The 22052-nt window shown below is 40.8% G+C and overlaps 1 protein-coding gene across 3 annotated transcripts in view; it reads right to left on the bottom strand.

Annotated features, from left to right (window-relative positions):
* Positions 1–22052, bottom strand: part of RTL4 (retrotransposon Gag like 4) — a 412876-nt gene that overhangs the window by 234031 nt on the left and 156793 nt on the right. The window lies entirely within an intron of this gene.

The raw sequence follows: 22052 nt of genomic DNA, 5'->3' as shown, positions 1-22052 counted from the left end.
ACAGAAATGCAAATCAAACCGCAATGAGATGCCACTGCAAAAATCACCAGGCACACTATAATCTAAAAGATGGACAATAACAAATCTTGGTGAGGATGTAGAAAAATTAGAACCCTCGTACATTATTGGGAGGGGAATGTAAAATGTTGCAACCATTATGGAAAACAGTTGTTGCTCACAAAATTAAACATGAAATTATCATGAGACTCATCAACTTCACTCCTAAGTAAATACCGAAAAGAAGTAAACATAGGTATTCAAACACATGCAGGTACATGAATGTTCATAGTGGGACTAATCACAATAGCCAAGAGATAAAAACAACCCAAATATCCATCAAATAATGGACAGATAAACAAAATGTGGAGTATTACTTAACCATGAAAATAAATGAACTAGTGATGCATGCCACTACATGGATGAACTTTGAAAATGTTATGCTAAATGAAAGAAGTCAGACACAAAAGGCACATATTGTATGATTCCATTTACATGAAACATTAAAAATAGATTAACTCATAAAAGGACTAGGGGCTAAGATCAAGATGGTAGAGTAGGAGGACATGGAGCTCACCTTCCCCCCAAACATATTAAAAATACATCTACATGTGGAGTAAAGCTCATGGACAACTAACTGGAAACTGGCCAAAGAACTCCTATACAACCAAAATTGCAAGGAAGATCTCCATGTAACAAGGTATGATGGGGAAAAAAAAAAGGTTTGGGTCAAGATTTGCATCTCTGGAAGGGATCTGTAAGAAAGAGAATGTCTCCATGGGTAGACCCTTGCGCTGGGGAGTAAACAAGTTGAAACAATCTGGGAATCCTAGTCCAGGGGTCCTGTGCAGAAGAAACAAGCCCTCCTGCCTTCTGGGAAATCTATTAGATGCATAACAGGGATAGAGAACCTAGACTCTTCTTGCAAGGAGTATGCATGTGCTGGCTTGCCAACAATCAGGGTTGAGGGAGCCATACACTGGGGGTTACCCACGTGGCAAACACCCTGGCCCTGTTCACACCACACCACAGCCTGGCATGAGACCTGGACCAATATAGCTCTAGGAAGACTCAGTTTAGTGATGCAGACAAATCAGTGTATCCAGAGTTTGATCCAGGTAGAGCTGTGACAGCCCCTGTCAGTGAACATAGAGGGTTTTAGAGCCACAGTGGCCATTGTCAGCATTCACATGGGGCAGGGATACAAGAACACACCTTGGCTAAGCGCTGAATCTCAAGCAGTTAGGCACTAGGAGAGGATTCAATCTAGCCATGCAGACATAATACAGAGGGCCTGAGGCATTATCTGAGTTGGGCTACAAGAGCCCATGGTCAGTTAGCACATAGGGCAGCAGTTAGGGCAACTGTGGCCACCGTCAGCATTCTCAGGAGTAAGCAGCAGGACATATCCCAGCAAGAACACCCCAGTTATGCCCACATCACACCACAGCTTAGCATAGATCTGGGGCAGACAGGTCTCGGAAGAAGCCTTCCTCAGAGGCAACCCAGGTTCCAAGCAGCATCACAGCCAGCCCAATTCCTGTAGCCACAAAACACTGACCCTCAGCCCCAGCATACTCCACACCACAGCTTTTCACTGGATATGGGATGAAAATAACAGGGAAAGGGATGTAACCTTGGACTGATTCTGAGAGGAACCTAGGCAGGTAGCCTGTAACTACACAGGCCTTCAATGTATGAGCAATCACCCCCTTTGGGGCAGGGCATACATTCAAGAGGCTCAGAGCCTGATTAAATCCAACCCTCAGGGATTTTACTCCAGTAACTGGGGAGAAAACTCTGCCCTGACAGGGCCATGACATGCATGGAAAGGAAGACTTGCCTCACACACTACACAGGCTTTAAATCCCCTAACATCAATCACACCCCCTATCAAGGGGCTAATGGCCAGCACACCCTGAGGAAAGGCATGGCAGGTGTCAATACCAAAACCAGCTCCACACCAAAAGCACAGGACACACACAGTCTACAAAGGGATCCGCCAACATAAAAACACACTTCTAAGACCACAGTAGATAACTGTTCCTCCTAAATTCATAGAGATGGAGAAAGTTAAGTGAACTGAAAAGAAGACCTATTCTCAGTTAAAGTACAAGAGAAATCTCCTGAAAGAACAAATAATGAAACAGAGCTTACCAGTGTACTAGAACCTGAGTTCAAAAAGGTGGTAATAAAAATGCCAACTAAATTAAGAAAGATTATCCATAGAAATGCATATAACTGTAACAAGGAACTAGAAACTATAAAGATGAAGCAACCAAAATTGATGATTCAAATGCTGACATAAAAACAAACCTAGAAGCAATGAATAGCTAACTAAATGACGCAGAATGAATAAGTGATCCAGAAGACAGAATAACAGAAATGACTCAATCATAACAGCAGATAGAAAAATGAAAAAAAAAAAACAATTAGGAGTTCTCATTGTGGCTCAGCAGGTTAAGAACCTGACTAGCATCCATGAGGATGTGGGATCAATCCCTGGCCTCACTCAGTGAGTTAAGGATCTGGTATTTCCGAGAGCTGTGGCGTAGATCACAGACATGGCTTGGACCTGGCGTTGCTGTGGCTGTAGTGTAGGCTGGTAGCTGTAGCTCTGATTCATCCCCTAGCCCAGGAACTTCTATGTACCATAGGTATGGCCCTAAAAAGAAAAAAATTAAAGCAACATAATTATGGCATAATAGAAAAAGTGCTAAGCTATCCATAATAGGGGTCCATAAGAAGAAGAGAGAGAAGGGGATCAAAACTATATTTGAAAAAATCATGGCAGAAAACTCCCTAATTCTAAAGAATAAAACAGATATACAGGTGCAGGAATCACAATGGCTCCCAAACAAGATGGACCAAAACAGAACCACAAGAAGATATAGGATAATTAAATGGAAAAAGTTAAAGAGAGCATTCTAAAGGCAGCAAGAGAAAAACAGAGTCAGTTACAAGTGAACCTCTATACAGATATCAGCTCATTTATCTGCAGAAACTTGGTAGGCTTAACATGAGTGGCATGATAAATTCAAAGCCCTGAAAGGGAAAAACTTAAAAGCTAGGATACCCTTCCTGGCAAGATTATCATTTAGAATAGAAGGCGAGATTAAAGAATTTCTCAGACAAGCAAAAAATAAAAGAATTCAGCAATACTAAACCTACTTTAAAATAAATATTGACAGATCTTCTCTAGATTAAAAAAAGAAACAAGAATCTACAGGAAAGAATTTCAGATGCAGCTTGGATCCCAATTTGCTGTGCCTGTGGCATAGGCTGGCAGCTGTAGCTCCAATTTGATCCCTAGCCTGGGAACCTCCCTATGCTGCAGGTATGGCCCTAAAAAGACCAAAAAAAAGTGCTTTATAAAAATAAATTAATTAATTAAAATAAAATCATGTTAGTAAAATACCTAGGAATAGACTTAACCAAGGAAGTGAAAGACCTGTATGCTGATAACTATAGAACATTGATAAAGGAGGTGTTTCCTGGTGGCCTAGTAGTTAAGGATTCAGCATGGTCACTGCTGTGGGTCATGTTCAATCCCTAGCCTGGGAACTTCTGTATGCTGTGATCATGGCCAAAAAAAAAAAAAAAAAAAAGATGATTGAAAGAAATAGAAAGAAGATACCCTGCATTCTTAGACTGGAAGAATTAATATTGTTAAAATGCCCATACTACCCAAAGCAATCTACAGATTTAATGCAATCCCTATCAAATTACCTAAGACATTTTTCAAAGAACTATACCAAATAATTCTAAAATTTATATGGAACCACAAAAAAAAAAAAAAACCAGAATTTCTAGAGCAATCCTGAGGCGGGTGGTGGGGGTAGAAAAAGACCTCAGACTGTACTACAAAGCTACAGTAATCAAAACAGCATGGTACTGGCACAAAAATAGACACACAGATAAATGGAACAGATTAGAATCCAGAAATAAACTCCACACATCTATGGTCAGTTAATCTATGTCACAGGAAGCTAAAATATACAACGGAGAAAAGACAGTCTCTTAAGCAAATGGTATTGGGAAACTGGGCAGCTACACATAAATCAATGTAATTATAACACTCCCTTCATATCACATACAAAAATAAACTTAAAACTGTTTAAAAACCTAAATATAAAACATGATACCATAAAAACTCCTAGAAGAAAATATAGGCAAAACAGTCTCTGACTTAAATGGTAGCAATATTTTCTTAGATCAGTCTCCCAAGGCGAAAGAAGTAAAAGCAAAAATAAACAAATGGAACCTAATCAAACTTTAAAGCTTTCACAGCAAAGGACATCATCAACAAAATGAAAAGACAACCTACAGAATGGGACAAAATATTTATAAAGGATGCCAACGACAAGGGGTTAATATCCGAAAAATACAAACAACTCCGACAACTCAAAATCAAAAAAACAACCCCATCAAAAAATTGGTAGCAGACCTAAATAGACTTCTAAATCTTCCAAAGAAGACATACAGATGGTCAATAGGCACCTGAAAAGAGCCTCAAAATAGCTAAGTATTAGAAAAATGCATATCAAAGCTGTAATGTAGTTATCGTCTCACACTGGTCAGAATGGCTATCATCAAAAAGAACACAAATAATAAATGCTGGAGAGCATATGCAGAAAAGGGAATCTTCATACATTGTTGGTTGGAATGTAAATTGGTATAGCCACTGTGAAAAATAGTTCCTTAAGAAACTGAAAATAGAGCTTCCATATAACCCAGCAATTTCACTCCTAGTTATATATCCAGAACAAATAAAAACTCTAATTCAAAAAGATACAAAAATGCTAACGTTTACAGTAGCACTATTTATAACAGGCAAGACATAGGAACAACCCAAGTGCCCATCAACAGATGACTAGTTTAGGATGTGAGACACACACACACACACACACACACACACACACACACACACACACACACAAAATGAAGTATTACTCAGTCATAAAAGAGGATGAAATACTGTCAATGGCAGCAACATGGATGGACTTAGGGAATCTCGTACTTAATGAAGTAAGTCAGACAAAGACAAATACTATATGTTATCATTTATATGTGGAATCTAAAAAATAATACAAATGAGTCTATATACAAAGCAGAAAATAGAAACAGACATAGAAAACAAACTTATGGTTAGCAAAGGGAAGAGGGAAGGGGGAGGGACAAATTAGGAATATGTGACTAACAAATATAAACTACTATGTATAAAATGGATAAGCAGCAAGAATTAATTGTATAGCACAGGGACCTATATTTAATACCCTGTAATAACCTATAGTGGAATCTAATCAGAAAAAAATAACTAAATCACTATGCTGTACATCTGAAACTAACACAATATTGTAAATCAACCATCCTTCAATAATTTTTTTTAGAAAGCAGATTATAGGTTGCTAGGGCCTGGTGGTAGAGGAGAATGGGAAATGACTGCATAAATGGGTATGAGATTTATTTGGGGGTTAATGAATATATTGCGGAGTTAGATAATTGTGATGGTTGCACAACATTTTGAATGTACAGAAAGGCACTGAGGTGTACACCTTATAATGGTGAAATTTGTTGAATGTGTGTGAATTGTGAATTACATGTGAATTAGAAAAGAATCCAAATTCCTTTATTTAGTGGCTTTATGATCTTTGACAAATTATTTAAATTCCTTCTGTGTCTAGTTTGTTTCCACAAGCATAAAATAGTAGTAGATACCTCATAGGGTTGTTTTTAGGAATACATGAGAATGAAAATAATATAATTCTCTTAAAATAGCACCTGATTTATAGTGGTCATCCAATGTGCTAATTGATAAGGACTATTGTCATTGTCATTATAATAATTATTGTTTGCTAATGGAATAAATTATACCTTCTCAAGTTTAAGATGTTGTGCAGTTGGCCTATGTTGATGAGTATTTCCTCTCTTCTTTTTGTCCCTGAAGGGTATGTTTCTAACTTTCTAATGCTCTGAATTTCCTTATGTATGGATGTTTCTGCTCACCAACAATCCGCTTCCTCATTTTTCTTCCACTGTTTGATTGGTAAGATGAGTGCCATTTTGAGTTCTTATTAATTTGTGTGCAATATTTGAGAAGACACTCATGAAACTAAACAATATCTTCAGTACCAAAATCTTTGGAACACTCAGCACCTCCTGAGACTTTCAGTGCAATGAGAGAGAGGTGGCTCTATGCCACAAGATGCCAAAAATCATTCAAAAATCACTTCAACAGGAGTTCCTGTTGTGGCGCAGTAGAAACAAATCCGACTAGGAACCATGAGATTGCGGGTTCAATCCTTGCCTTGCTCAGTGGGTTAAGGATTCGGAGTTGCCATGAGCTGTGGTGTAGGTCACAGACGCACCTCAGATCTGGCATTGCTGTGGCTGTGGTGTAGGTCGGCGGCAACAGCACCGATTGGACCCCTAGCCTGGGAACCTCCACATGCCACAGATGTGGCCCTAAAAAGACAAAAGACAAAATAATCACTTCATCAGATTACTGAGAATAGTATGTCTGAATTGGAGGTGAAGGTCTCATTTGAAAGTTAACTCCTCCTACTGGTCTTTCAAAAAAATGACTATGCCTTTTTTTCTTTGTTGACAAGAGAAAAGAGCCGAATTGGAAGGGGAGCCTGAAAATCTTAAACAGTGGTGGAGAAAGGAAGATTAACTTGATAAAATGCAGCCAAAGAGTTGCACTTTGATTTGTGCTTAAGATACCATGATGCTTAATCCCATGGTGGCAGTGTGCATAAAATCAATGTTTCTAAAATTCTTTCAAGCAAAACGGGTCGAGGTTTTTCTCTATGAATCCCTAGAATTCCAGGAGAGCCACAGATTTTAGGAATTGAGAGAGAAAGGCGAGAGAACGGAAGGCAAGAAAGGGGTTCCTAGTAGCCATATAATTTACCAGTTTTTAAAGTTAATGAAGAATTTAGATGTGCTGAATCCAAGTCCATTGCTCGTTCCACACATTCATATACCTTCTCATGTGAATATGTCAGCGATCAAGCCTATTTTGTTGGGAAAGAAGTATTAGGAAAGGACACATGCAATCTTCTAATAGAACAAGCCAACATGCGGCACTTGGAGATTAAGTGGAGGTTACATGGAGGCAGAAACAGCAATCCGTAGGGCATAAAGGCCACGCTTCACTTATTTTTTTGCAATTTTTCTACTCACTAGTTCATCTTCATGTACTCTCCCTACCTTCCAAGACACCCCTCTTTCTTGCCCAATTGAAGGTCTAGGCATTATATTTTGCTTACCCTGCTCCAGGTGGTCTTACGGGCACATTCTTAGAGCATGGGGGGAAGGGATTTTCCTACTTTGGTGGAAGGTGAGTTGTAACCCTCTAGTTTAGGAGTGTGGCCTGAAAATTGATGCATGGACATTATAGCCATAGTGCTAAGTTACCCATCATCAATGACCATGTCAAAGGGACTAACCACATGCAGAAAGTTGACCTCAAAAAGGCAAAAGAGGTCCTCCCATAAGACACAGTTAGTTCATTTCCAATACCTCTGGCAATGCTTCTAAATGATTCTCAGACTTATTAGACCCAGGAAGAGAGAAAAGCACTGATAGCATATCTAATTATGGATCTTGATAAGAAAAGACAGAGAAATGAGTTGTAAAGTCTTAATAACATTCATGAATTTCCCACGTGAAGGGAAAAATAAGGAGGGGCTCCTGTGGCATATAATCTATGAGAATGAGTCTCCAATGAGACTTTACCAACTCTTAGCTCTAAAAGAAAAAAAAAACAGGAAATCAGGCTGTTAGGAAGTTTATTTCCTGAGGCATTTTTATAAGGATTAGGATTAGACAATGTCCTTTGGGGAGCTGGGCCTGTTTGATAGATCTTTTGCTAAGTGAAAAGATTGAACTGGCCTTTCCATTGAATCAAGATGAAATTAAAATGGGAAATGTGGTTTCAAATTGACCCAACCCAGAGTTTCTGTTATGGCTCAGCGGTAAGGAACCCCACTAGCAACCATGAGGATGCAGATACAATCCATGGCCTCACTCAGTGGCTTAAGTATCCAGCATTGCCATGAGCTGTGGGGTAGGTCGCAGATGCGGCTTAGATCCTGCATCGCCGTGGATATGACGTAGGTCGCTGGCTGCAGCTCCAATTCGACCCCTAGCCTGGGAAATTCCCGGAAATTCCATATGCTGCAGGTATGGCCCTTAAAAAATAAAAGTCACCCAACGCCCCAAACTTGCAAGGGATCTGTGTTGCTCTAAATATGGTCAACTGAAGAAAAAAAAGTTTAATCAACAAACATTCACAAAGAACCCACTGTATGCCAAGTACCTTTAAGCATTTCATAAGCATACGAAAGAAATATAGAATGGTTAATCTCTTCAGGAGCTTACATACTAGCTGTAAAAAATCAAGCGTAAATACATAGTAAAAAGAATCAAAAAGGGGCAACTGACACAGAGGCCAGGCACGTGGGCTCTATTCCTGGCTCTAACATTAATTTACCATGTGGCCATGGGTGAGTCCTTTCTGCTCTATGGGCCTCAGTCTTCACACCTGCAAGCTGAAGAGGCTGGACTATATCCTCAAATGCCTTTCTAAGTAGACATTTAATTAAAAATAACAAGTGAGTATATGAAAGTGGGGAGAAAATAACTCAACACCCCATGCTAACAAGGGTTTAGATTTCTGAAAATGAGTTTCTCTTCTATTCCAAAGGCATGAAGTATCTTCTCAGAGCTTTGGAGTCACTGTTAGCTAAAGTCTATAAATGTCCAAGGCCAGGGCTGGAAAACATTTTACTGATCCTTAAGGATCAGTAAATGCATTCGGGAAAATTGGTGACTCATTCTAAGATCTCCACAGGGAAAGAGTAGAGGGCAACTCCAAAGTCATCTTCCAAGTTTCCAGACTCTCCTTTCTCATCATTTGCTATCCAAGTGTAGGAGGATTGGACAGAGATTTCTATCGGGGCCATTACTTTGGCAGAGATCCCAGTATCTGCCTGAGAATGAAGGCAGTTATTTGGTGATTAGGAATGAAGCTGGTAAATTGGTATCCTTTGTAATATTGCTGAGGGGACAATGCCAACTTCAAGATCAAAAGGCCATGGGTAGAATAGAGAGGGGGAGAAGACAATGGAATGGAAAATGGAGATGATCTATTATAGATGTTTCTTGTAACATCATAATACTTGCTGGTGGATTGTTTTGCAAGTGTTATGGTTTCTCCAAATTGTTTTCTGTCTTTCTATCATTCAACAAATATTTCATGAGTTCCTACCATATATCAGCCACTATGCTTGCAGTAAAACACAATGGTACACAAAAACATACATGTTCTTTCCTCTCACGGTGCTTGCAATCTTGAGAATAACACTAATCAAAGAACCACACTAACAAGTATAAGAGCTAATGTCTGTTAAGTGCTTGTAATATACCAGGCACTTCACGGTGGCTTTGTATTCTGTCAAATTAGTTATAATCTAGAGTTATCCTTCCCAAAATTACTTTTCTGTATGGTTCCAATTTAGGGTTGGCCCTAAGAAGAATTTTCACATGATTTCTGAAAGGTGAAAGTGAAGACATTTCCAACACTCTTGAGGTCTTTGTGGGGCCAGGCACTGTTTCAGTTCGTGATCATGGTTGCTAATCTACCAGCCCATCTCATTGGCATGGATTGGGAAGGAGACTTGCAGCTCCCCTAGCTCCTGTAGGATGTCTTCCTTCAGCTCTTCTGAATTCTGGGCCAGGTACATGTGCAGCTCCATGGTGAAGAGAACCAGCTTCTCCTGCAGGTCACTCACATCACCAAGGCTGGAAGTGATGAAAGATAGGCCCAAGTTCTAGACTGTCCTTGTGGGATCAACTATGTCCCTCTTAGGTTCCCATTTGTCTTTGTTCTCCCACTTCCCCTGTTGACTTTGGGCTCAACGTCAAATGCTGAAATGAGCTTTATGGAAACTAACCAGCTCTCATAATTCTGTCAGGTCTAATCCTTATAATAAAATCCCTTATTCTCTGTCAGTTCTAGTGGTTCGGCCACTCTGATTGAACCTTTATTGAGACTGAGATGGGTACCATTGTTCTATTTTAAAGATGAGGATACTGAAGCATGAAGAGAATGAGCATCTTTCTCAAAGTTAAACAGTTAACACATGGGGGGAGCCAAGTTTTGAACCCAAGCAGTTTGACTGAAGAGTGTGTATGTGATTAACCACAATGCTATTTGCCTCTCAAACCTCAGTTCGAAATTCTGCACGCTGAGCTAAATAAGTACTGTGATAAAAAGAACACGAGTTGATAACAGCACATAACAAAGGAGCCTGAATGAGACTATATATCTCTCTGTTTACTTATCAATCTTAGCTATACATATATTTAACAAAATAGCTGATACAGAAGGAAAGGCCTAACCTGACTAATTTTGGGCAAAGGTGAAGAAAAGGCAGGAGCATTTTCCTTCTCCTAACACTACCATTGTGATACAGTGACTGTTCCACAACAGAGAAACCAGCCTGCTAGGAGCACAACCATGCAGAAGATGTATACAGTGTTGAACTAGTGTATAAAGTGCACTAGATCAAGAATCAGGAAAATTGCCTTATGATCCCAGCTCTACCAACTGATTTGTTGTATAACTCTGTGCAGGTGACTTCCCTGCTCTGAGGCTCAGTTTCCCCTTTCGAAGAAAGATGGTAAGGGTTGGACTTTAGAATCTCTAAGATTCCTTCTAGTTCTAAGATTTGAAAACCATTAGCCAATGAAATTAAGAGTCTGTCCAAGTTTTCAGCACAGTTAAGAAAGCACTTGGGTAATAAGCTTGGGATTCCTGGCTGCTATTTTGCAGGCTGTTAATTGAAAACAAGGTACTTAACATTTATAGTTTTACTGGAGCTCCTGAAGAGAAAGAAGGGATGGTTGGACCAGTTTATCCAGTCATAAACCAGTCTAACAGTCACTGGCTATAGGCTATAAGCCATTTTTCTCCCCAAGATCTCAAATGAATTCTTGTACTGCAATAAAAAAGACGAACACATTCATTCTGGTGAGGTGATCTCTTGATCCAAAAAGTCTCCAGGGAAACTTTTATCAAATAGCTGAATGTGAACGCAAAGCATGATTCAAGAAAACCACATGACCTTCTGCCCAGAGAATGATGAATACTTTCTGCCTTGGCCAGGAAGGAAAACATGAACTAGAATTGATTTGCTCTCTTCTCTTGGGAGAAAGTGGGAGTGAGGGCATTAGAGATTCTATTTTCAAGAGTCTGGATTCAAATCTTTGTATTTTCTTGACATGTGGGAGTTAAGAGAGATAAAATACTTGTCCTGTTCAATCATGTTTGTTGTTCTGCAATTTGAAACGAATACACTTTTTTTCTGATTAAATTTTAAAATGATAATGTTTTAAAGTAAATGAGTAGTTCAAATACCATGACTAAGATTATAATTTAAGCAGTCATGTCTTAAATGAAGAAAGATTAACAGCTACACATTTAATATTATATTTTGAGGCATCTGAATCAGAAAACGGAACTGAACTGAAAAACTGGAAGTGGGGGCTGGGGAAAATCTTCTTCATCTTTAAAGAGAATGAGGTGATTTAAAGAGATTGCGCTTAGATCCATGAATACCAAGGTCCTGAAATTATGTGGATGCAACAAGATCACAGTGTTTTGACCTATATGTCCATAAGGCACATTAACTAGTTTTTTAAGTAAGAGAAATGAACTGACCTCATTTAATTAGCATGGAGTGGTTTTTAAGGAAAAAAAAGTAGTTTCATTAACTGCTTATAAATGGCCCTTTTTCAAAAGATACAAATCCACAGTGAGAATTTATGTTTGGAGAAAGACTATCTCCTATTACAGGAAGCCATTTTTTTTTTATCATTTTGCTTCTAGTTTCTCCTTTTGTTGTGGAATTTGTTCAATTCATTCACTCATACACTCAAATATTTACTAAGCATAGATTTGACATCAAGTACTATGTCAGGTATTGTCATATTTCTTGGGCTTTTAAGAACTAATTAGATGTTAAGCCTCCAGGGCTGAGATTTCAAGCCCAATGTTAAGATTTTCCACTTTGCTTTGGAATTTCCTCCCTTTCTGGTTTTATTCCAACCCACCCCTTTAATCCAAGTTGTAGGCTATCAGGAAAGTGAAAAGTGGGTGTGGCATGCAAGATAGCATAAGTGTAAACCACAGTTGGCAAATAAAGGAATGTTTCCAAAGGTTAAGACATTTTAATGACTCTACCCCACCCTCAATCAGAGGTAAGATATGGCCCTGTTCTTTAAACTCCTTTAGAATTCTGATCAATACTTCTGGACTGATGTCTGCCACATCCAACAAGGGATAAACCAAAGTAGAGAACAAATACTTCTGCCAGAGCACGAGCATTTGTCTCTAGCAACGTCTTATTCACTAGCGCTGGCTTGCTGCTACATTGGATTTTTCACCTTCTGAAAATCCACCCAATTCTGGGACCGCACTCCCACCTTTCATCGTCACTATTGCCTTGTCTTGACTTCTTTAAAAAATTTCATAGCACTTACTATCTCCTAACATACCATATATTTGTTTAAAATCTGTATAAGCTATAAGAAAACAGTGAATTTTGTCTATTTGTTTGCTCAGCACCTAGAATAGCAGTTGGTTCAATAGTTGAACACTCCAAAAAATGTACTTAAGTAACTAACAAATGAGTGATACTCGCCTGTTCCTTTTGCCTTAGTTGACTCTTTGGGCCTCAATCTCCATGACTCAGGTCTTCCAAATCAGCCTCAGTTTCTTGTTCCTAGGGCATGAATCCTTTACCTGCCCTTCCTGACACATAGAGGGTGAACTGGACCTACATTTAACCCAGAAGAAAATAGCCAAATCGAAGCATTTTGGCATATAAAAGGGCCCAACCACAAAACTATTCATTTATTCATTTTTCCTTAAAGCAAGTTTTTATGTTACTGTATATGTGAGTACTTAAAATAGTTTTGACCAAAACATATGAAGCAGAAACGTTACTACCCACCACAGCTCCCCTGCAGGTCCTCATACTTCATTCAGGCTCTGTTTAGCTTTATTTGACTTACACTCCTCCAAGGCAATATTTGCATTTTAATAGGGAACACTTTAAAGCCCTTGGCCTAGCTCACAGGAGTGAAGAACTCTGGGCCAGGAATTAGGGGGCCAGAGAAACTGGGGACCTTCTTAACCTCCTGTCAAGTCACTCTATCTGGCCACCTCTTCTACCAGCACATTGGACAGGCAATCCTTGAAAAAGAATTTAGAAAACGTTGAATACTGGGAATCTGTTCTCCAAAGAGGAATCAATTCAACCAACTGCTGTTTTTCTTTGCTAACTAACTGTTATAGCTTATGTCCTCAAGGCCAAGAACCCAAAAGGATTTTTTTTTCCCATTGACAGTTCAAGAGAGTCTCACCATCTCTTTGTTCTCACTGTGTGTTAAAAATCTATTTTGGAAGAAGTATGTAGCCAGAGGAAGGAAATAGGATAGAATTGCATTCCCATCTACTCCAGAAGCATCCTTGGTATATCATTCCAGGAAAGTAATGTGGGGGTTGTGGTTGGGTTCAGGGGAGCGGCACTTGCCTATCACAGATGAGACTGTCACAACACCTAGCAATGAAGTAGGAGGGTGAGGGTAAGAGATCACTTAAGCAGGCAGTTTAAAACAATAAAAGTAAACTATGTATTTTGGAATAATTTTCAATTCGTAGAACAGTTGCAGACATAGTACAGCATATTCGCATATACTCTTCCCTCAGCTTCCCCTAATGTCAACATCTTGTATAACCACAGTACCTTTATCAAAAGTAAGAAATTAACATTGGTGTATTCCTATTCCCTAAACTACTAGATTTCATCAGTTTTTCCATGCGTGTCCTTTTACCGTTTCAGGGTCCAGCCTAGGATTCCACATTTCACAGAACAGATGGTTTTTTTGGTACAATGTGAGAAGATCTAATCAGGAGGCCAAGCCTAGCCCAAGCTCATTATGGGAAAACTGCTCACACGGGGCTTTCTTTTTCTGACTGCAATTCCTGGTCAGCCTGCATCGCACGGTACAGTCAAGGGGAGCTTGGCTAAACAGCAAAATCAAAAAAGATGTTGCAAGGGGAAGGGCATCTTTCAGATAATGGAAAAGCATGAAGGAAAAGAAAACAACGTCAGGTGCCAAGTAGAGATTAGGCGGACAAAAAGAAATTTGATGGACATTTTCCCAGAGACTCCCAAGTCACTAATCAGAGCTTCTGAAAATGCAGCAAGGAGAAGAAACCACCAAAGAAATCAGCAGGACTCCATAATGAACAGATTGGCAGGGGTCTGCTCAGGAGTAAAAGGCATTATGTTTAGGCATTCGGCTGACACACTGAATAAATTCCCTGCTTCTGACTCTATTAAGAATGGCAAAACTGGGAGATCCCGTTGAAGCTCAGCGGAAATGAATCTGACTAGTGTCCATGAGACGCAGGTTCAATCCCTGGCCTCGCTCAGTGGGTTAAGGATCCAGCATTGCAAGGAGCTGTGGTGTAGGTCACAGATGTGTCTCAGATCCCACGTGGCTGTGGCATAGGCCAGCGGTTATGGCTACCGCTCCATTTTGACCCCTGGCTTGGGAACCTCCATATGCTGTGGGTGTGGCCCTAAAAAGACAAAAAAAAAAAAAGGCAAAACTGTGTGATCAAGTAGCCATGGCAGGGTTACTAAATCAAAGTGGGTCGAACACACAGAATGTTCCAGACATTGCAAACTATAGCTCTGCAGGCCAAATCTGCTGCCTGCTTTTTGTAAATAAAGTTTTATCAGAACGTTTAGCTACTTCTCTTTGTTTAAGTATGGTCTGTGTTTGCTTTTTGCACTGCAAAGACAGAGTTGATTAGCTAAAACAGAGATTCTTTGGCCCACAAAGCCTAAAATAATTACTAGCTGGCTCTACATAGAAAAGAAAGAGTGGTCTAGATTTAATCAGCAGATAGAGAAATCAGAGCCTGGATGGTCTCTACCAAGTAGAAGCTGTAGCCATACAGCGGTATGTATTGTACATATTGTTTGTAGCTGTAGCTATTAGCCATAATGTACAACCTATATCAGAAGCCTAGTGCATGGTCAAGGGCATATTCAGCAATGAGTGAGGCTTCCAAGGATGTTCTGGGAACATCAGACTGCTGAGCCTGGCTTTTACTCCAGGCCCCAGCTGCTGGACACTCTAATTAAGTATAGATCACAACCACAGAAAGGCCGGAACATCATGGTTGTATGAAGGGGGACTCGCTCCTGCCAATGCTCTGAGTGATCTTGAGAAACAGCAATAAAGGAAACTCTTTTTTTTATTATTATTTTTAGGGCCACACCGGCAGCATATGGAAGTTTCCAGTCTAGGGGTCAAATCCAAGCTGCGGCTGCCAGCCACAGCCACAGCCACAGCCATGCCAGATCTGAGCCGCATCTGTGACCTACCACAGCTTGCAGCAGTGCCAGATCCTTAATCCACTGAGTGAGGCCAGGGATCAAACCTGCATCCTCACAGACACTATGTCGGGTTCTTAACCCACTGAACCACACTGGGAACTCCAGTAAGGGAAACGCTTGAGTAGAATCTATTTAAATATTTTAATGGTTTCCTTTGACAAAGTTGTATCTTCAGGATGACTTTACAACATCAGGTTGCCATCAGAGAAGAGAATATTTTTATCACTTAAGTCTTTATTGAATACTTGCTGCAAGACCCTGTGAAATTACAAAGAAGAGTTATCCTCTTATGATTCTAGTGAGGAAGAAAAGACATACACAAACCACCTATAACAAAAGTACAATAGAGATAGAATCAAAATGTCTAAATGCCCTCATTTAGTCCCAATCTCTTCTCACTTCTAGGACTGCTCTGTAGCCCCTTTCCCTGTATCGTTCTTTCACCCTTTTCTATTGTGCCCTCTGGGACCAGCCCTTCAAGACAAGCAAACTCTCCAACATGCCCAACTTCTTCACAGAACATCTCTTACTTTAGCTGAAATCTGACTCTACTGCAAGCCTCCTGCTTCCCCTCAAGCTCGCTGAATCATCAGGATGCTCATTCCTCTACACCTCAGAAATCCTACAACCCTAATTGCTTTTATTGTCTTTCATTTTCAAGATGAGCAAACTGAAGCCAAGTTACTTGCCCGAGGTCACACAGCCGGTAAGTGGCAGAGCTGGGATCAGAACCCAGGTTGAAATGATTGGAGGGAATTCCCATTGTGGCTCAGGGGTAAGGAATCTGACTAGCATCCATGAGGATGCAGATTCCATCCCTGGCCTCACTTAGGGGGTCGGGGATCCAGCATTGCTATGGCTGTGGTATAGGCTGGCAGCTGGCAGCTCTGATTAGCCCTCTAGCCTGGGAACTTCCATATGCCACATGTGTGGCCCTAAAAAAGAAAGAAATGATTGGAGCACCATACCCTTTAGCAAGACACCAGGCAGTCTTTCAGATTCTCTTTAATCCTCCTTCAGTGCTTGTTGTTAAAAGTGAAGCAATGGAAAAACCATAGACTTTTAAAAATTACTTCTGGAGCAGGTGCTTTCCTCGAGTCCCTGGTGTCTTGCCTGATGTTTCTGCAGGGGCAGCGGGAATTTCACAGGCTCAATTTATGTTCCCGCAACCTGTTACCCACCTACTCTTCTTTCTTGGAGCTAAAGCATTGTCACCAGGAATCTAATTATAGTCTGTAGGCCAATTCCTATCTGACAGAACATTTGCCAGAAGCCATGAGGATGTTGGAACCAGGAGAGGTCAAAGAGATATAATCAAGAGAACTGTGCCAGGAGAGGTAGGGAGAATGGAGTTAACTAGCAGTGCTTCCTAAGCAGTCTGCCCCAGCGCTCTGGTGTGCTGCAAATGAGGTATAGGTCTGTTTGTGCACTGATGACATATTTCCCCTCAGTCTCAGGATCCCAATGCTAGCTGCTTCTGGGAGTTCCAAGTCTCATCTTTTTACACCGGGATTTCACAGTGCGGGGGTTTGGAAAGCAATGACTACAAAGATGACCAAAATCGACATTCTTGGGCCACTGCCGAGGCATATGGAGGTTCCCAGGCTAGGGGTCTAATCGGAGCCATGGCCATTGGCCTACGCCAGAGCCACAGCAACGCGGGATCCGAGCTGCGTCTGCAACCTACACCACAGCTCACGGCAATGCCGGATCCTTAACCCACTAAGCAGGGCCAGGGATCAAACCCGCAACCTCATGGTTCCTAGTCGGATTCGTTAACCACTGTGCCTTAAACCCAGTGCTATGATGTCAGAGAGATGCGGTGCCTTTCAGAGGGCTTGGGACAGTTGGTTATGAGAGGAAGTGTGGGAGAGAAGCAAAGGCCTCCCACAGTGAGGGGCACTCAGGGCATTCAAGGTAAACGGGTACCTGGCCTTTAGGAACAATTCCAACTCTCTCCATAAATCTTTTGCTTAGCATGCAAGATAGATGCACATGCAGAAATGGGCCTATGGACAGAATAGGTGAACCTTTTTGCAATATCTGTGTCACTCAGCATAGCCCTGATTAGATATGGACTGGTATCTTGGGGAGTCCCCAAATATAAATGAAGTCATAGAGAAATGGATATATACACTTATATGTGGAATCTAAAATGTGATACAAATGAACTTATTTACAAAACATAAATAGACTCACAGACATAGAAAACAAATGTATGGCTACCAAAGGAGAAGTGGGAGGAGGGCTAAATTAGGAGTTTGGGATTAGCAGATACGAACCACTATATATGAAATAAATAAACCAAAAAGGTCTACTATATAGCACAAAGACTTATGTTCATTATCTCATATTAAAACATAATGGAAAAGAAAAAAAAGAAGAAATAGGTATGTAGACAAAGGGAAACAGTCTTGGAAGGCTATACACCAAAATGTTGATAGTGGGTTTTTTTTTTTTTTCATTCCTTTAGTCCTTTCTGTATATTCTTATTTATTTTAACACTGTGTATACATTTTTCATGCAAGAAAAAAATAAGAGCAATAAAGCTATTGGTAGAAAAATGCCACCACAACAAATAAAACATGACCTTGGATACACCCAAGCTTGGCTTAAACTCAGTTCCCCCCTAAAACAAGGATAATAGCAGTGTGTTACAAGTTGTTACAATGATCAAAAGGAAAAGTAGCAGACATGTAACAGGAACTCAGTATTTAAAAAAAAAAAAAAAAAAAAAAAAAGCCCGAAAGGAGGGTGTCAGTGATATAAATATGAGGTAAATTCTTCAAAACCACAATCAACAGAAGCCTTTGAATTCAGGGTCAGCCTGCTTAGTTGTTGTGCCTCTAGAGGTCAGGAAAAAGCAACAGATGAAGCAAGTTAAGTAGAAAGAGAAACCTTATTCCCAAAGAGGAAACTTACCCAAACTCTAACACACTTTACTCTTCACTCTGATCTTGCTTTAACTCCTCTATTTTCCCTTTCCCTGGTGATATGAAAGATGGAGTGAAGTTAATAAAGGGTACCTAAGCATGTCACTGGATGAAGATTCATCTTGTTAGATGGAAATCTAACACACAGATGGAAATCTGCTCTTTGTGTCACTGACCATAATGATCTGAGACTTTTTTTTTTTTTCTCTTTAGGGCTGTACTTGCAGCATATGGAAGTTTGCAGGGCAGGAGTGGAATTGGAGCTGCAGCTGCTGACCTATGCCACAGCCACAGCAATGCCGGATCTGAATCCATCTGCAACCTACACTGCAGCTAGTGGCAACACCAGATACTTAACCCACTGAGTGAGGCCAGGAGTCAAACACGCATCCTCGCGGACACTAACCCCCTAAGCCACGAGAACTCCATGAAACTTTCTAAATGGACACAGGATTTGCCTCAAGCCAATCTGTGAATTCATAGTCTGTGGTATATGCATATATTTGCTCTAAGGAAGCTTTTGTTTCATCTCAGGTACACACATCTACCTTTATTTATTTATTTATTTATTTATTTTGTCTTTTTGCCATTTCTTGGGCCGTTGCAGCGGCATATGGAGGTTCCCAGGCCAGGGGTCGAATCGGAGCTGTAGCTGCTGGCCTACGCCAGAGCCACAGCAACGCAAGATCCGAGCCGCCTCTGCAACCTACACCACAGCTCATGGCAATGCCAGATCGTTAACCCACTGAGCAAGGGCAGGGATCGAACCTGCAACCTCACAGTTCCTAGTCGGATTCGTTAACCACTGAGCCACGACGGGAACTCCTTTCTACCTCTAAATAGAAGAACTCAAGTAAGAGAATAGAGTAGGGAATGCCTGCCAAGCCTAAAGCTGAAGATGGGCAGCTGTAGCAGAAGGGGTATGGACTCAGAAATTTGTCCTAAGCCAAAAAATCATATTCAAAATTATTTATATAATACTGTGCATCAGGCCCTGTTCTTAATACTTCACACACAAGAACTCATTGCATCTTTACACAACCTCATGAGGTAGGTAATTTTATTATCTCATTTTACAGATAAAGAAACTGAAGCTCGGACTCGCTCAGGTAATCCAGCTCTAAGTGGTAGAACCAGCCCAACCCCCAGGTCTATGCTTGCAAACACAGTCCCAGGTTGTCACTCTAGGAAACAAAGTACTTGCAAGCACAGGCTGCAATTCACCTGAGGAAAAGAGAAACCCCCTAGATATTCCTCCTCAGTTTATCCAGGCAGTTTTTCTTTTCTGACATCCATTTTTATCCCTACTTACTCAGCCCCTCTAGCCTATGGTCATTGTCACCCACACTTACTAATGCTTGAGATCTTCAAAGAGGCACTTCAGCAGGACACTGTCTTTAGCAGGTCCCGAAGACTAAATCCCTTACCTCTTCACTGCCTTTTTTTTTTTTTTTTTTTTTTTTTGTCTTTTTCTTGAGCCGCTCCTGAGGCATATGGAAGTCCCCAGGCTAGAGGTCTAATTGGAGCTGTAACCAATGGCCCATGCCAGAGCCACAGCAATGCAGGGTCCACGCCGTGTCTGCGACCTACACCACAGCTCACGGCAACACCGGATCCTTAACCCACTGAGTGAGGCCAGGGATCGAACCTACAACTTCATGGTTTCTGGTCGGATTCATTAACCACTGTGCCACGACAGGAGCTCCACCTCTTCCCTGCCTTTTCACTCATCTGAGCTCACTGGATCTCGTCTGCTTGGAAGCTGCCAATGGATAAAATATGATCGTCTACTGCATACTTACTACACTTACTACTCTCCCTCCTGCCAATTCAGCTCATTCAAGAACATGGTCTTTTACAGGAAATGAAAAAGAGACTCAAAGAATTAAATGCCCAAAGAATCTACTGCAACCTATTTTCATATTCCCAATTAGTGGACCCTGCAGTCACACTGGCACATGGAATGTTTTCGTTGGACAAAGCCTCTGAAAGTCATTGCTGAATAATATGGATCTGTAAGCCATTGCTAATCAGCACTTTTGTCAAGAACAGCATATTAATTTCTCTTTAGAGCTTTTAAGAAAGGGCTGATCCTTTGGATGAAGGCAATTTCAACAAGTCAATTATTCCTTAGATTGCAAGTATGCTTAATCTCCTTCTTCCTGAAGAGTGCTGTATTTTTCTATATTAACTGATTTTAATGAACATATGTTCTATTTCTAAAGAACATACTCTCCAATAATGGCATTTGAGTGGAAAGCAAAGCACTACAATACTGGCCAGGATGGAGCTCTTAGGAGGTCCCTAATAATATACCTGTAGGACCCGGCCATCTTGGGGCTGGAAGGGCAGCTAAAGGCCTAGAGAGGAAATAGTTATAGTGACAGCTCATTAGTAGTCCTCTCTGAAAGGCCTTTCTTGTCTGTTACCTGACTGATAGAGGAGTGACATGAACACAAAGCCAAAGTAATGAAACAGAAAACAGAGTTAATAAATATTAAAGATGAAAGAGACTAGATTTAAGCCAATGAGCTTTGTCTGCAGGGAATAAGATTTCATACTGGTCTTGGCCCAGGAGGAGATAATTCAAGTTGATTGGACTCAATCAATCCAGTTCACCAAGGATTTGGTGAAGACCTGCTATATGCCTAGATTTGTGCTCAGAGCCAGGGCAGGAGGGAAGAGTGGAGGTGGATCTGGTGGGAGGATTAAAAAATAAGAAGACATAAGAAGCCCTTCCCTCCAATGGATGGACCACTTAGTTGGGGAGACAAGACACGTTGACAGGAGTCTTCATTCCATCTGTAAGCAAGTGTTGGATAAGATGGCACAGGGGCCATATTTTCTCAAGATTAAGAGTGTATATTTCTTTTGGCATTTTCATGGTTCTGAAGATGAAAGCTATCCTACAGTTGCTGTGTACATTTCATATAGTGCTTCACTGTTTTGGTTTCTTTTCTGAGAAGCTGGTTTTAAAAAATCAGTGGTGCATCTTAGACTGATGGAAATATGCTCAATGGGCTCTGACTGTCTGAAATGGGAACAGTCTCTGTGATCCCAGTGTGTAGGATGGTCACTATCCATGAGGCAATATCTGATCAGGGAACTGAACGATGAGGGCAATGGAATTAGAAAGGCAGAGAGAAGGCCCTCCTGATGTGGGTGATGGAAAGGAACAGAGAAACACTATGAACAATCCCAGGTACAGTAATGAATGTGACCAGGAAATAGAGGAGCCTGGCTCAAGCTAAAGTTGTTTGCAAGACTAATAGAAGATTAGACAGGAGAAATAGGTAGTCTTACACTTTGGGGGAAGCCTACAGTATGAGGTGTCCTATACCCCAGGAATCATGGTCAGGAAATAATGACCAGATCTTCCTGATTGAGGAAGACACCCTGAGGTGAGTCACAAAGGTGAGCTTTTGAGGGGCAGCTGTAAGGAAACAAAGAAGAAGCAAGGAAATGGGCTGGAAACCACGTTGAGGAGTTCTACACCAATAAGAAAGGGCAGGCTAGAAGCTGATCACAGAGGTTCTTGAATTTGGATAGGTAAAGATAATGAGACTTGGTTACCCCTAGACAATAGACAGATTCTTGCATTTGGATGAAGATAATGAAACTCAGTCTCCCCTGA

The sequence above is a fragment of the Sus scrofa genome, chromosome X, assembly GCF_000003025.6.
Source record: "Sus scrofa isolate TJ Tabasco breed Duroc chromosome X, Sscrofa11.1, whole genome shotgun sequence".
In the NCBI taxonomy this organism is placed as follows: Eukaryota; Metazoa; Chordata; class Mammalia; order Artiodactyla; family Suidae; genus Sus; species Sus scrofa.
This window is presented reverse-complemented; position numbering and strand designations above follow the sequence as displayed.